This window comes from Mastigoproctus giganteus, chromosome 2, assembly GCF_048544385.1.
Source record: "Mastigoproctus giganteus isolate SK-2022 chromosome 2, ASM4854438v1, whole genome shotgun sequence".
NCBI classification, from domain to species: Eukaryota; Metazoa; Arthropoda; class Arachnida; order Uropygi; family Thelyphonidae; genus Mastigoproctus; species Mastigoproctus giganteus.
In genome coordinates, this window is record NC_143576.1 from 155,081,788 (window position 1) to 155,099,959 (window position 18,172).

Genomic DNA, 18,172 nt, shown 5'->3' on the forward strand with positions numbered 1-18,172 from the left:
ATTAAAAAAATTAAAGCGTGTGCACCCTGTACGCACGAAGGATGTTTTATGTGAAAACATCCTTGGCTTGCAAGAGATTAGCGAAATCCATTTGTAGAAATACTATAATGGTTGTGACATCGAGACGACATCTGCACAATCATAATGAATGTGCAATCATGTGACTGTGACGTCACCATCCTATTCTGCAGGAACTATGATTGCAACAATACAAATATTTTTGACCACAACGTTTGCATTTACGTTTCACTACTTTTTTTAGAATATTATATGGCATTGGCTACTCATATACTGTAGCTGAAGCACTGCACATTATGCTTGCTGATATGTGCAGAAAGGAAATTCTCTGTTTGCGCATAAATAGTCTTTTTACTATAAATCATCAATTATTCTGTTCACTTGAACTACCTTTTTTACGTAAAAACATCATAGTGATACCATGGAATGTAACGGAAACCTAGAAATGACGTCACGCTACCCACGTGACTGCTGAAAAATGTAATGTCAAATACCGAAATTAAAGCGAGAGCATACGGGGCCACGGTGGCCTTGTGGCAACGTTGCCGGCTTGCTGAATAGCTGATCGAGGTTCGATTCCAGCTGCTACCCTCATGGGGATTTTCCCAGGGGCATTCAGCATTGAGTTGGGCGGTCTCAAACCGTGGTCGTGAGGTTTTTCACCGGGATTGACTCCGGTTTTCCCCTCACAACACACAAACCGTCCTTCGCGACACCGAGGGGTACACGAAAATTTGATAGGGCTAGGGACGCGAGAAGACTAAACTCCGCAGCGTTTTCGCTGCGGACTTTCCTCTTGAGGGAAGGGGGTTAGTGGGGCAGCCGCGTCACCCATCACCTTATGATGGGTTGCGGCGACTCTATTTAACAGACATATTCTGCTCCTTAAAAGAATGCATTGCATGCACTAATTTCAACTGCCTCTAAAATCCATTGATTAAAATGCGTATAATTATGCTGTTTAGCAAAAATCAATTGCAAAAAAAAAAGGAAGTTAATGTGCTCAGTGGATTTCACATAAAACTTCGTGCGTACAGGGTGCACACGCTGTAATTTTTTTTATTATTACTTTTTTTTTTTTTATCAATGAGGTTTTTAGCTTGCATATTTTTACATTTGAGATGGTATATTGTATATTGTACATTTAATTTTATTACTATTGATAATTATTCAATAAAGTTAACTTTCCTTGACTTTTAATTACAGCCGAATTTTGTTTTAAATCGATTTAAGAAAATATCCCGTAATTAATCGAGTCCACCTATTTACTATTTTTAATGTTAACTTTTCTTACATCTTTTTCTATTTTGATTGTGTGTTTGGATCCTTAAGTTAACATTGCTTTAAAATTCCCGTTGAAGAACAAGTCTTTATGATTAGGAATTTGGAAGTGTCACATCGAATTGGAAAACGCAACTCTCTCCAAACATCGAAATTGCGTAAGAAATAATGAGCCAAAAATGTCCTCCAAAAAAGTATTTTTGGGTTGAGAATCCCGTGATGTATATATATTAATATAAAATAAAATCGAAGTATGTTAAGCAGAGCTTCCAGCTACTTAGACATCTTCCTGTAGGGTTGACCCATCCTGCTCGTTGATTGATTTTAAGTAATCTATCATCAAGAAAAGAAAAAGATGCTGATGTGGTGAAAAAAAGAGTAGATAACTGATGCGGCACTCTTTTCCATCGAATTGCAGATTTTGTGTTTAATTGCGCAGGAGCTGACAAATCCACGGCCAATAAATGTTATGAACAGCTAATCTCATAACTTACTCAATGAATTAAAAAAAAAAAAAGAAGCAGCTTAGGTTAACTGCCCACGACGGAGGAGTGGCTGCAAATGAACTTCGACCGAAGATGGACTCAAAAAAAAAAAAAAAAAGGCTTCCCCCCCCCACCCTTAGGTACACAAACGATTAAGTAGATTTAACACAAAAGAATAATGTTAATCCACGTACGTTAGGTATGGCGGAAATATTTAAAAAGATCACCCAAATAACCCACGCATGGCTGAGCGGGTAATGCTCGTACCAGTTAATTATCGAAGACAGGTTCTAAAGAAGTTGTTCTGCAACTTTCTTCCCCACATATCAAACAACCAACCCTCGAGGACGAGACAGGAAAACTGGCTGAATTATTAAGAAAGGTTTCAACCATTAATTATCAAACTTAATTATAAAATGCGAGTTGAATTACGATGATTTTTGACTTTAAAAAACTGTTCACCGCAGTACTTCGGAAACTTTTTCATATGATGGCACATAGAAGATATGTCTAAAGGTTAAAGAATGGTAAATTCTTCAGGGACGCATTGAAGGCTCGTTTTCATCGGGGAAAGTAGCTCATGTGTTTCTTTAATGATTTCAATTTGTTCGTCTAAATTTTGGAACACGCCTAAGTGTCGTGATCTGTGGTCCTTGTATTGCCGATTGACAAAGTGTTGTAGGAGAATGGTAACACTCTTTGAATGGATCCAGAGGTGAATGTGTTTATAGAACAACGTGAGGAAACATGACACTAGAAAGAATATCTCGCAAAGAAAAAGATCTGACTGAGTGCATGCGCAAGAGAAAACAGTTGAAGAAAAGTGTTACGTCAATTTTGAAAGTCTGAACACTTATATCCTACCAAGTTTACGATAAGGAAAAGGGGACGAGCTGATGTATGAAGTGGTTTGCAAGAACATTAAGTTGTTCGAGGTTAACAACTTAATATCAATGGCAGAAACAACAACAGAAATCTAGGACCCTTCACTTTCGTCTACAAAATCCGGTTGAATTGTTTTCCAGCTCCATTTTTTTTTTTTATTTTTCTGTCGGTTTAGTGCCAACGAGTGTTCGCTAGAGGGCACGTTGTGTACGAGGTTAACAAACGTAGTTTAGCTGGAGGAGATGCTTCGCTTTTAGTGAAGTGTTAATAGTCACATAGGACGTGATGGATGGGGGAAGAAAGAGGGAAGGATAAACGGTCAGATTATCCTCTCTATTCTTCTACACTTGGTCTCGTTTCATAAAGCAGTTCAGAACACGCGCTTATGACACTTAATGTGACAGGCGATATGTGGAACGGACGAAATAATAAGCCATGACACACTTGATACCTACATGACCCGAGATTAGGGGTGGCGAAGGGAGAGAATACTAAATGACAGAAAAGGGGAGGGGAAGACATGGTTGATGGGAGTGATAGAATAATGGTTGACATACGGACGTCTGTCGTCTCAAGACTTTAAAGTCTTTTTCTTACTACATTTACTGCTGTAACACCTGTCATCTTAGCAGAGACAGAGAAACATCCCACAATGATGTCTTAATTTTTAAGGAGAGGCCTTCTTCTTCCGTATTGTGACTTAGTGTACAATTAAATAGCATTTAATTATGACAGGAAGTGTTTCTAGTATTTAGTAATCCGATGAAACGTTGAGACAGGTGTTTCGGATACGGTGGCATGCTGATGAGGCAAAAACGGATCTGAGACTTTGCAGGACATTACTGGTACAATCAGGGAAACTTTAGGCAAAATGGACTCATTGTTCCACAATCTACACTCAATTTTGTTTTATAAATACATTAAGCTTCTTTTAAGTGTCTGTCTTTGATGTGAAAACATCTTTGGGGGGGTACCTACTAAATTTTTCGGATCGAAGTAAAACAGACCTGTAACGAAAATGCGAGACGGAAATGACGCGATTTACGTCACTGTAAGTAGCGGGCGTGAACATAAAACGTTACATCGTTAATATCTTCGGTTCTAGCTGTTCGATTTTAAAAATTTAAACGGTTTTGATTTTCTTTCGTTGTCTGTTATCGAATTGTGAAAAGTGTTGGAAATAAAATCTCAAGTGTTCTTTTTTCAGAATGTTTTCACGTAAAATAAAACATCATTCGTGCGTACAGGGTACACACGCTGATTTTATTTATTTTTTATCTTTCAGCTCTCTCCTCAGGATGCTCTAATAAATCAAGGTACTGCGTTAAATTGAACGCGCATTGAACTTTTTAAATAGCACTTATAGTTTACTAAAGATTTTTGAATTTACAACCAATTACCGTTCTCGTAATTTATCTTCCCCGTATTTGCGAAGTTGCGCGATGTTTGCCCTTGCTAAGTATCCTGGTATACTTCATCTCTAGTTAGTGTTTGTCAATGATTAAGAGTGCAGAAAATAAGAAGGTTTTTTCCTCTTCTCCTTGCTGTTTCTTAAGACTAATCTGTTTGTATTCATATACAGCTCGCAGTTAAAATCATGTTTATTAGAAAAATACATCTGGGAACGTGAGTTTAAATATTTTAATATTTTCCTTAGCACAGGCTATATTTTATTGTCTGTAAAGCTATTTGCCACATCACTAGAGTGTGCCACGTTCTGTCAAACACTATAATGTGTTGGAATGTAGCAATTGTAATGTGTGCGGATAAGGAAAAATAGCCCACAGAGGTCGCACTGCTAAGGCATTCCTTGTTCTACTCGCATTCGCGCGCGCACACACATACACATTGTGGCGTGTATGCACTGGAAAAAGCAATTTGCCTTTCCTTATTACTAGAAGAGAGGAAAAGTAAGAGACGATTTGCACGGGTAGCAGAACCTTGATTTATTACAGTTTTCTTACAGGTACAACCGGAAGTAAGGTGCACGCTGAGAGATTCTGCGGCCTTCGTTAATTCACCATTTCTTAAAACTATGGGCGTAAAGAGGTCAAAGGTTCCGGCAAAGGTTATAACCCTAAGGTCACAATCCTCGTATGATCACAAGAGGGTGTGTTGCGCGTGAAATTTATTTGGCGCTTATGAAAACCTCACGCGCATGACGGGCGTTTGTTCCTAAGCTCGGTCTGACCTTTTAATGACGCTGCTGAGAGAGAGTAAAGATGTTATTTCGCATTTTTTTAAAGACTCTATTAAAAGCCAAGCGTTCTTCTTCTTCTTCTTTTTTTTTTATTGTTAAGAGGAGATTCCGGACGACGTTTTTATTAGGCAGAGACAGTTAATTGATTCGATAGAATCAAAAGTAACCACACTCCCCGAATATTGCACTGATTAGATCTCATACTCAAACGGATAATTAAAAAATGAAGAGAAAAGAAAGAAAACGGCAAACCTTCTCTACGTTATTAACTTCTTCTTTCCTCAGTCTCCTCTCTGAAAGAGAAAATTAATATTTAAATCTCATTCTCTCTCGTCTTTCTTGAAATCTTTCGAGTTGTAGTTAGTTCACTACTTGTTTGGAGATGTCTGGGTTCAAATCCACTTTGGAGGTTGAGGAATTTTTAAAACATTTTTAGTTGGACTGTAGTTAATCGATCTTTGGTGGAGAGAGAGATAACATAGTTTTCCCAAGGTTTTTCGGCTAGCACAACATACAAATCGAGACGAATGAACAAATAATACGCGAGAAAAGCAGTAATGAGTTGGAGTTTGAGCACTGGTGTGCTACGAGCTTAGTAGTCGATGCGGTAATAATTCCAAAGTACTTTTATTTGATGGAGTTCAAGGATATGTTGATGAGGAACTTTTATTTCCGTCATCCTCAATCTTGAAATAAGACCGATTTATTATTTATGTCGAAAGAACAGGAAATCAGGCTCTACCGCTGACTATGGGTGAATCACGGATACATCCATCATCATCACCAACTCCCAAGAAGACCAGAGTGCAACCATCTGCAGAGAAAATGTTGCTATTAGTTTTCTGGGTTAAGGTAGGCATTACATATTCATTTCTGCACATGAATCCACACATTCATGTAAAGAAATGGGTATGGAGAATACTACCATAAATGCACATTGCTACAGCAAATTACTGAAACAATTATAAATAAATTTTCTATTTGTACTCCGGGATGACCACACTGTCAGAGGAGTTCACAAGATAGAGAAAATACAAGAAACAGCACTGTATTTAGCAGTCCTGGGCTTGGACCCCGGTCACTCAAACAGCATGTACTTATGCACTCTCGCGTCTGTCCACTCAGCTACGGCGGCCTCCTGCGGTGACGTGGAATGCTCAATCAAGGCGTGTTGTTGCTTCACGACAACGCACCAGCCCTCGCTGCTGTCGAAAACCATAGATGTTAGGACTTCATATTGTCACACCTGCTTTATTCATATTAGCATTAACAAAGGCACATGATGCAAGAAAGCAAGCTTATATAGCATCAGCCAAAAAAAAAAAAAAAAACCTTTCTTATTTCACCCATCCACTCGCTCCAAATGTTTGTCTAGTTCTGCCTTGAATCTGTTTAAGCTATCAACTTCTACAACGACAGATGGAAGTCTGTTCCACCAACCGACTACCCGCTGGCTAAAGGCACACTTCCGCACATCTATCCTGTCTTTCCTCAATTTGAATTTATGCCCTTTCAGGCGATTATTCTGAGCAAGAGAACGAATCCCATCAGCATTTAGCATGCTCAAACCATTCAAGGCTTTATACACCTCAATCAGATCACCTCGCAGGTGCCTAGTGTCCAGACACTGCAATTTGCAAAACTTAACCTTTTCTTCGTAAGAGCAACCCTTTGTTCCATTCACTAATGTTGTCCTTCTCTGTACTCGTTCCAACAGCTCTACATCCTTCTTAAAATGAGACCGCCAGTCCTGATCATAGCCTTATACAAGGAGATAATCACGCCCTTATCCCTGTGTATCATTGACAATACACCATGAGCTACTCTTGCAGACCGTCTGCACTGCTCAGAAAACTTCAGATCTGCCTGCACAATTACCTCCAGGTGCTTTTCATTCTCTACCGCTGTTAGTGTTGTACCACAGAGTTGATACATTGCTCTGGGGTTACTGCTTCCCATATGTAATACTTTACATTTGTCACCTCTCAGCCCATCTGCTCAACTTTTCTAGATCCTCTTACAGCAGCGTACTGTCATTAACAACCTTGCCGACCTTCGTATCGTCTGCAAACTTGGACAATAAGCCTGATATAATATCATTAATGAATACAGAAAACAACAATGGACCCAACACTGAACCCTGGGGGACTCCACGAAGAACAGTGTCCATTGATTACCACTGTCTGTCTTCTCCCACTCATTCCTTTATCCATAGCAGCAATTTGCCTCCAATGCCACACTGCTCCAATTTGTGCAGCAGTCTTCCATGTGCAACAGTATCAAAAGCCTTTCTAAGATCCAAATATATGATATCAAAGTTATTCTTTGCATCCAGTTCCTTTGTGACTACATCATAGTATCCAATCATATTGGTCAGACAAGACTTGCTATAACTGAAGTCTTGTCTAGATGATTCTGCGATGCTTCTATAACCAGTGCCTCCATTCATTTCCCTGGAACAGAAGTTAAACTAGCAGGTTGATAATTACCTGTGTCTCCCTTTGATTCTCCTTTGTAGAATGGGGTCGTATTTGCACATCTCCAGTCCAATGAAGCTCTCATAATTATGGCTAAGGGTTTGCTGCCTCCTTTAATATAACTGGATAGATCCCATCCACCCCAGGTTCCTTCCTTATGTTTATCTTCACCAACTTCTCCTCCACTTTACTATCAGTTATTACAAGATTATCTAGCTTACTGCCGGACTTTAATACACCTCTGGCATTCTCCTCATGTGTGAATGTCGATGCAAAATATATTCATTTAGTTTGTTAGCTACCTGAGCAGGATTATCAACAGTTGAATCATCGATATCAAGTGAACAAATCTGATTCATCCTCTTCCTTCTAGAATTTACATAAGTAAAGAACTCTTTACATCCTTTGCCAAAGATTTCTCGTAATCTGCCTTTGCCTGCCTAACCTCCGTTGTGACTTGGTTACAGACCAGCTTATATTATCTATCATAGGCTTCCGTATCACCTGTTAAGGCGCCTCCGTACCCAGGTGGGGAGGAGTAGCAGTGCGTAGCACACGCTTCTTTATTAGACCGGGGTTTGAGCCCGTGACCCCCAAACATGGAGGATGCGGAAAGGTCAGGAAATGACCACCGCATATCCCCAGAGCAATATGGCCTTAGTTGCTAATGCTCCTAAAAAACCAAATAACAAAAACATCACCTGTTAATTTTTATGTATCCCATGCATTTTCCTTCTCTGCCATGAGCCTCATTAGTTCATCTGACATCCATTTAGACCTTAACCTTGAAGGAATATTTCTTAGTTGGAATGAAAAACCTAGTAGCTGCCAAGATTAATTCTTTGAATTTGCTGTTGGTAACATCATCAGTTGGTCCCACTGTATAGAATTTAAAACTGTCTCAGAACACTGTAGTCACCTTTACGAAAGCAAAAGCCCTTCCCTTTAGCCTTGATGGTAATTACATCTTTAAGTAATTCCCACACCAATACATTGTGATCACTGTCATCCAGTGGTTCCTTTATCTGTAAATTCTTAACGCATGAATAATCACTGCTGTTAATTAGATCAAGAGTATTACTCCTTCGTTTGCCTCTCGAACATGTTGCTGTAGAAAACAGTCATCCAATAAATCCACAAAAGCCTTGCTAGTGTGTGAGTGACCAACCCACAAATTCCACTAAATCTCTGGGAAATTAAAATCCCCCATTAGAAGACATTCTCATTTACTGTCCCACTCTATTTCTCTGCACAATTGCTCATTAGGCCTATAACACACACCTACTCTCATTTTTCCTTTCCCAGTGCTTAAGTCACACCAAACAGACTCAACATTGCATTGTCCCCAACATCAATTGGATTCTCTTCCTTAGATTTCACGTGTTTCTTAACTAACAGCATAACCCCTCCTCCCTTCCTTTCTGTACACATCGTACTCCCCAAATTCTGCACTACTTATGTCACAGTCCTGGAAGTCTCCATTGCCTTGTTTCCAAGCTGCTGCTCAATTGCATTTCAACAGTTATTCTCCTGAACTCTTGCTCTTTATGTAGCTGAAATTATTTTTGCGCGGTAAGCATTCTTTTTTTTTTTTTTTGGCAATGCAAAGGTATTTGTTGCGAGAGAAACATGGTTTCAAGAGGAAAGTGAGTGCTGCAAAAGATGGGAGAAATGCGTCGCTTTGGATGATGACTACACAGAGAAATGAGTAATATACTGTATGTTCCAAAACTAAAACTTCCTGGGAAATGTAGAACATGGTCAGGGGGAAAAACTTTCTGATACCCCTTCGTATTTGTTCACCATCTTCGGGTCTTGAATATGCAAGAGGTTAGAGCATCAACCTTTAGTACGGAAGGGCTAGAGGAGTTTTTCTAATTGTGAGTTAGGTTATAGATTATTCCCAGTTTTGGACGATGGATGGGATTTTCCTGAGAGAAAAGGTCGTGGCTCAGATTTGACCCAGTTCGAGTCTGCAAACTTGGACAATAAGAACCAGGACATGGAATTTTCCATTTATGGCAGTAGTGAAGTGAAGGCATATTAAGGGTGCTGATGGCTCGATGATAGTTATAAAGTTAATGTCATCTGCTTTATGGCAGTAGTGAAGTGAAGGCATATTAAGGGTGCTGATGGCTCGATGATAGTTATAAAGTTAATGTCATCTGCATAGACTATTTTGTCTCCTCTAGGGAGGATGAGAGTGGACAATGGCAGTAAATAATAATAGCCCGGATTAGACTTTACCTTGGTGTACGTCCGCGTGGATTTGAGATGAATTTCAAGAATCGTTGTCCAGCGGTTGGAAGTTTCTATTTTTAATTATTACTGTATTAAGAATATGCTGCTATTATCATTCATTTTCTTGGCACAGATGGGTGAATCCTTTTCTAGAATCGTTATTTTTCAATGTTCAGTATGCAGGATGGTTTCATGTCCTGGGCGTATCCGTCTGGGCTCTGAAATGTTGTAAAGAGGTCCTGTGGAATGAGAGAAAATACGGATACTTGAAGAATGTCGGTCACCAAGTTAGGAGGAGGTCTCATGGCTGGTGCTGCTAGTGCTTAAAAGCTTTGTGCTGTACCGCCTACTGTGACAATTATTAAAATCCAAAACTTATGGACCATGCGTGTACCATACACTCACAAATATTGGCCCGGGCTCGCCTGTGATGCTTTATAAATGGAATACAGTCCGTCCATGGTGCAGCTAAAAATAAATAAGAGAAAAAAGTTAAATCACAAAAATTTAAAAATTTATTCCGATACTTTGTAATTTTTTTTTTCTCTTATTATTTCTCCTCAAAGAAATTTATTCATTTAATGTAAACAGAAGTTAACTTTGTAATAAATTCTTTGGAAATTTTAACAGCAATGCACAAAACCTACAGTTAACAAGCTGTACACCGGACAGCTTGTTAACTGTGGGCGCTTTCGTAACAGTCCAGGTTGCTACTTTTTACAGATGAGGAATGATTCATCATTAAATACTAATCCGAATCAGACAGAAATTGAAAAAGAAGAGTGTGTGTGTTGGGGGGGGGGGGGGTATGATGAATATACGCCACAGAAACCACCTTTTCAATGGCCAGTAAAAAGTTTAGCGTCCTTCAAGAACGCTAATAGATAGGCCAAAGCGCAAGAAGAATGAGAACTAATGATATGTTTGAAGAAAATGCATAACCTTGCGATGAGAAAAAAAAGAGTAATCGAGCAGTAAAATGTGGAAATTATTTTAAACTTTTGTGTAAATAATAAATACAAATTGCAGTGACTTGTCTTTCATTAAGTTTTTTTCCTGCTTACGATATCTTTCATATTCTAGAGAGATTGCACTTAAAGTAGATTTTCCGAAATATCCACCGGGCCAATTGATTCTGTTGTATTTAATTAATGGCTTCCTTGCACATTTTTCTGCGTGTTCAATTCTGCTAGAATCAGGATACCGAAGAAATGAAGTAGCATGAGTGTTCAGGATATTTGCATTAATTTCCTTTCCGACAAAACTTGGGATAATGGTTGAATTTGCTCAACATTTGTTATCCCTGTTTCATTGGAAAGAACAGTTCTGGTTATTACCGACTTTACAAAATGAGGATATGAAAGAGCAAAACGATTCACTGGAAAAGTTAATAGCTTTCTTCTGACAAATAATCTCAACTTAGAAAAGTCATAAAATGATAAGCGTTTCAAGGAACGAAATTTTATAATAAGAAATCAAATTTCTCCTTCGGGTTCTTTGCCATAAAAAAGGATATTTTTCTGCATTATTAAAAGGTGGCTTCAAGCAATATCATCCGAACAGACAAATGTGTTCAGTCTTTCAATGATCCATCCTTGAACAGTTCCAAGTCTCCATTGATCCTTAATAAAGTTACTTCGAGAAATGATTTCAATAGACAAGACAGCACCTAATTACTTCACACTCCAGCCCACACTCTCACCCTTTGCTAGCACGAGACATATCTTGCTTGCAGCTCCCAGAGTTGCTGCTAGCCCGCAATGCATTTGTCTTTTCCCTGTACCCGGGAATACCAAAGTGACCACATCGCCAGAACTGCATCAGTTTACAAATTTTACGGCTAGTTTCAATGACGGTGTGCTGCAAACATGGTAGCGGTTGTTAGTAATCAAGTTAAAATATTTCTGTTGATGATCACCGCTCGGTGAGTCAGTCTGTCTCTTTCAAATAGCGTACAAATGATGGCTTGGGTTGATGCCTAAAGGTGATTACTATGGTAATCCATCATGAGCTCAGAGGATGCGAGTCAAGGCTAAATGTCCTATCAGCAGCTTCTCTCTGGGCACATGTACAAGGTTTCTGACGTCACAAAAAAGGTCTTTGTAGTCTTAGGTCTTTCTTAAGTGAGATAAAATATATCGCTACGTTACGACAGCCATAAAAAAAGGAGAGCAACCCCTTAAAATTAATAGCTTCGTTAAGTATTTCCGACGTTTCCATAGAGACGAATCACTTAAACAGACGCCAACGTCGTAACCCCTTGTCTCGAATTAGAGAATTTTTTTTTTTTTCAAAATACTATATTATTAGATATTTTCCAAACTATTCGCAGTTCTGAGAGATCCCAGAACACTTGTAGCGAGGCAGTCATGTGAAGAATGTAAGAAGTTCTAAACCTTGCCAAGTGCTAACATATGGATTTTAAATTAAGAAAAATTGGCATTTCAATTTTATTTTTTTGGATTTGCAAGGCTAACTTAAGATAACTTGGAACTAATCTGTGTCCATAAGCATCTGATAAATGTACGTAGTCTGATTACAAAGATGTTCCAACAAAATTGCTATTCAGTTAATCATTTCGAAAACAGTTTTGTGAACATCACGTTAACGGAGAACTCAGATTTTAAATTTATAAATATTTTAAGAACGCATTCACTTTACAAGATCATTCATTGAACTTGCAGTTCATTAGTCAACGATGTGTACCAAGGTTACTGTGATAACAGAGAGTATTACTTCATCAGATATAACAAGAGATGTTTTTAAACAGGTGGGACAGAATTCAGTTTCATTGTGACAGAAGTGGCAATCGAGAAGCAGTACAGCATTTAATAGAGTTCCGTGTAATATGTCACTTATTTTTTTTTAAAGAGAAGGTGTGTTTATTTTAGAATAAACCTTACATCTTGGTACAGGCCAAAGTAGTCTGCAATAAGACGAAAGCAAATTTGCATCAGGCACACTAAAAAGAGTGAATGCTCTTCTATATGAGCAAAATGATCATTTTTGGCCATTCTATAGCAGTTTTGATTGTTCTCTGGTCGACTTTAATAAAATTTTGTTCTATTGCAAACTTCGTTGCATTTTAATAAATTTTAAACTTAATTTATTTTAAGTTAAAATATTTTCTTGTATCTTTCACTTAAAGCAGATGCTTAACATTTTGCTCTGTCTATCTATTATTTTCAAGTCGTTGAAAAATGTTTTTAATTATTGCCTTTTAAACGCATTACTAATTATTGCTTCTTCCCTGTTCCTCTTTTTTTTCCCCCCTTTTATTTCTTTTAATATGCTCGATTTTGATGACTAATCTTTTATAGCAAATGCAACTCTACTAAAATATCATCTCGTAATCGAAATCACACATGCATGGATACTACATTTACTCCTAATATTTTAGAACCTTTCTTTTCTCAATACAAAGGTAGAGATTAATACGTTAGGGAGTTTCTACAGTTGACGCCAGATGGCAGCAGCAACGATGTCAAGTGCAAATGTCAGCGGAAAATTCTTTTCAGATCTTTGTTATTCAGTAATTTAATTAAAACTAAACAGATTGTCATCATATTTGTTGGTTTTTACCTTTAGTAAATAAGGTAGATAGAGCTCATTAGATATTTAAATTAAATAAATATTATCGCGATTAGAAAATCTACTACTTTTATTCTAAATTTGCTGATCTCAACTTTTTTGACCCACAATCTCCTGTCCCCCTTCCACTAGAAGATCCCCCTATTCTCCCATCAGCATAAAGTAACATACTTTAATTATGCCTAATTTTGCAGAACATTTTGCGATTATGAAATAGTTTATAAGCAATTAATTTCTTCTTCTTTTTTTATATGTAGGTGTGTGAAAGGTTTCTTTCGGAACCAGGAAGCTGACAATGGCAACTCCTGGGAGATTTTCCAGTATGGAGGAAGCTGGAGAAGTTTGGTACGTTGTAAAATCTTTTGTATTCTAAGTTGGAATATTTAGTCCTATTGTTATAATCTTTAATTTCTTTCCTGACAATCATTGCGACTCATAATCTGAAATCCATCTAGTGTGTTCCTCGAAATTATAGTCCTTAAAAAATTCAAACTAAGCAACAATAAAATGCGAATATTCAGAAACTAACTATCACTCATCTAGAGAAACCTGGAATTACTGAATGAAGGCTCTGTTGGGATGGAAAGGAAAAGAGGAAACGCGCAGAGCCAAGAGTAATTTTTTATTTTATGCACGGTGCTACATCCGGCTATGGAACTATTGAGAGGAGGCCATCAAAAGTCATTTGCACATTAATGTTTTATGTGGGACTTTTTTCACTCTTAAGCGCTACAAATGGCTGGGTGGCACACATCAGTGACGTTATCTTTATTGCTCTAAAGAGGTCATCTGGTGATTCATTCACAAAATATCTACTTTTTTTTTTTTTCATTAACTGCTTCTGTACTTTGAGTTCCAAGAAGGAGCGCAATGGTATTTTAGGAGTGTTTGAGCCATCTCTGTTCCCAGGTAGGTTGACGCCTCTGCGTGTCATAATTAGGGAGCTTAGTGTTTAGACATCCCTGTTTCCATAGCAGATGTGCTAGATGAGGCCTCTTCAAGAGTTTGTCTACATATTAATTTTACAAAAAAAAAAAAAAAAAAAAAAAAAAAAAGACATTAATTTGCGGCATTGAAAACAAGCTTCAAACTGCAACCAAAACTCCACCCTACAACAAAACAAACAGAGTAATCTTAAAGCCAAAGAAAAGATCAAATGTCACCATTATCACAAAGTAAGCTGAAGGGCAATTTTTATTATACTGAGGTGACCTGTAAAACCTAAAGTCACTTTACAATTGTTTACCGAATTCTGAGAAAATTGCTGGCGTCAGTTAACGATTCGAATTCTACTGACACTGTTAAAAACATCGTGACTGATGCCATAAAGGTAAAAATATTTTATTCACAGAGTTTGCCCTGTAAGGCGACTTAATTTCCTTTGAAATATAGTCCTTCCACTTGTTTGGATTACATCTGAATGAGGATTTCTGGAATCTCTAAAAGCTGTAGAAGACTGATTATCATTCGTAAATACAGTAAACTGCATATTATACACTTGCTGGATTGGCACGAGTAGTTCCCAATTGCTCATTTGCGGTAATTCTCACTTTAAACAGTTACAAAATTGCACGAATTTAGAAATACGCAGCCAACAACTCGTCACTGTATGTCAGTCACGCTCCACTTGTGAATGGTACTTTGCTTTTTTCACTTTCTAGCAATTCATTCGCAGATTGTGTAAGATTTTTGACAACAGTTTGAGGCCTTACTTATGCCATCAGATATGCTGACAGGGGTAGCACCCTTTTCAAAGAGAAACAATGAGGTGATTATATCCAATAACATTTTAGACCTCTAAATTCTTATTGTATAAAGAGAGCAGAAGCCAAGATGTCTTCCTATCTGCTATTTTTGAAACAATTTAACGTCCATCACTTGGAAATGTGTACTTTCTCCTTCAACGCGTTTGTCTTCTCCATTATAAAAACAACATCGGTCCGTTTAAGACCAATCGAGGTCAAGTATTTCCGTATTCCTACGAATAAATCTAATCATTAGGGTTAATGCAACAATTGTCGTATTTTCAACGATAATTTCTTTTTTTCATTGAAAGGAGTAAACCAGAAAGATTCATTTTTGAAGAAACGCAAGCATTATGTCACAACCTCTTAGGTAATATCGATCCTCTAGGCTGGCACTTCTTAACTTTTTAAAACCACGCCTTCAATCGATTAGGAATTCTTCGTGTCTCACTACAAAATTACTGTTCAACTTCCTGCGTAGAAGCTGATTCTGCAAAGTTGGCAGCGATGGTAAAAAAAAAGCACAAGTTTGCTTCTACTAATAGGATATTCAAAAGTGCTTATGATTTTGTTCAAGTCTTGCTCCACTAGCCAGAAAAGCAGCTTTCGAATCGGGAACATTTTCATGCTCTTCACACCGATTAAAATATCCCAAAGTAGCCTGGCTAGTCAGAAAATTTCTGCCCTTGATTAACGACGCCATCTGGCGCATTTTAATGACAATAGCGTATTCGAAACCTCTAAAGGATATTAATGAAACCGGCGTGCAGTTTTAAAGGAAAGGGGAGAAGGGTGTACTGAGGTGTTGTTTACAAACAGGTGCCATATCCGATGCGGTCCAACAAGCGAGGATGTTGTTACCGATCATTAAAGCGAACGAAATTCTCTGGCTGCTTAGACGACTGATGCTATCTCTGCACAGAGGGATGTTATCTCCTCTAGTCCAGCGACAAAGTGGCGACGACTGGCCACATATGACCTGTCGGTCTTTCAATATCCGCGTAAGAGGCTGCGGATTTACGGTTGGGGAGATATTCTAGATCTTTGGAGTTACGGAAGCGTTTCTCCTTTGACTATCGCCAACGAAACGAGGGGGTTGGGGAATGGATGCGGCTCATCAGCGTTCGTTGCCGACCTCCGCCGACTTACCCGGTGCACAACTCCTCTCAAACGCTGTCGGCAACAGAAGTTTCTCTATCGTGTCGCATTCCGAGAGCGGAACAGCGGAGACGACGTGGATTCTTGCGAGCGCGGAGATGTAGTGGGCGCCTTGAGGTGTCAATCAAAAGCTTCGAGACAGATGAATAGCGTCTCATTCTAGCGACCATCTTCGCGATCTCATTTTCCGACGCGGGTCCGCCAGGAATGCGGGGAAAGAAGAACGGGAGATGAGCGGATAGCTGCGAGATGCGGACAGATAAAACGCTAATTAGGATCGCTCGTAATTAGGGTCTCCGATAATATGTATTAGCTTACCTCTCTTTCGTCTTGAGCGTGCAGGATCCTTCGGATGCCTCGGCATGAGTCTGTTGTTCCTCCATATTTCACAGCTTCGCCCGGAGAACGCGTTACAAGCGCTGGCTCGCGTGCACGCGAGAATGTTAATGACATTATCGTCCAAGTGCTGAATACGCCGCTTTAGTTTAGTTAATTAAGGGCGAGAGAGCGAAAAGATAGCTTTGTTTCCGGACCTTGGCTGCGTCTTCTACTTGGCTGCCCTGTATACTTGGGGATGTAACAGATTACAGCTACCATTAGGGTTCCCTAATTCACGGACTTGACCTTAGAGACTGCCGTTTTAATTATACAGCCAGCTAGTCGCGAGCTTCGCAAGTGCATCTCTAAACAGAGATAAGTGAAGATGAAAGGTTAGGAATCGTAGCCAAACAGCGATCGCTTACGGATGAAAGTAATTAACTTCATAAAAGAGATGCCTAAGAATCGCCTAAAATTTTTAATAGGAGAGAACAAAGCACGCCACTTTGTGTGTGTATACCTGAGACAGCCATTTGGGCTGTCTCAGGTACACTTTTAGAGAAACAGTCGCTGTCATAAGATAAATTAATAGACCTACAATTCACTTTGCTATACAAATTTCCCCATTTATTGGAGAATATATATATTTTTAAGCGCATCGTGTAAATAATGCTTTTAATCTCATATCCAACATCCAGTGATAGACTGATTGGTTATTATTATTTTATTTATTTTTGCATACGTGGTTGGTTGTTTAGACATCGATGGAACAAAGTCCAGAGTTTCTAGCAAAGGGGAAGAACTCCGAGACCGATTAATTGGACCAAGGAGTGAAAACAGACTCCTCACCGCAAGGTGTTCCTATCTAGAAAATCGAACTGAAACTTTAAGAGCACTCAACTATTCCCCCTCATGCTTAAACGATTAAGTTTTAACTGGAGTACTTGATTCAAATAAAAAGTCCTAACATTACATTTCGCAAAAAAGGAATTATTTTGCTCCGGACCAGTCATGTATTTACTTTGTACTTAAGAACTTCGTATTTCTTATATTCTTTTGCCTGCTTGCGAGGTAGGAAATCGAAAATTTCTTATGAAAGTCTTACTTTCGTTGGATTATCTGATCAGTATTGAGAGGAGCAATCTGTGGTGGATATCTTCATTATTATTATTTTCTTATTAAGATTGCTACCTTTCATTTTATTTAATTATACCTTTTTAAGTGCGTTCTGTACACGTGTTACCTTAGTATTGTTCTCTGACAGTCTTCAAGTCAGCAACCTGACTGCGATCAGAGGATTCAAGGAATGGATCTGATATCATAGTAGTCGATACCATCGACCTGCACCTGGTGGAAAATGCTGGAGTTCGAATCCCGGCAATAACGAGAGGAATTTTTAAGATTGAGGTTTCTTTTTTTTTTTTTTTTTTCACAACGTCGATGAGTTGTTCAGTCTCAGGCAAGGGATGCATTGTTTTTCTCCCGGAAACTGAGACGTTTCGTTCAGAACAAAGAATGCACGCAGTTACAGACGGAATACACTGATGCCTCAGATCCTTAACGCACACCATATAGTGACTTCGAGGGTGAGTCAGGAGGAATAGTAAAAGGTTCATATAAATATGTGTCCAATTCTCAATGGATACGGAGATACAGCTGTTGGAAACTGGTGCGCACAACTCCGTGAATCAGTTATAATCTGACGCTGTTTGGCGTTAAAAGTGTTGTTAAGAATGCTGCACATCCTCAATATAGCGATGTAGTGTTTGTCTA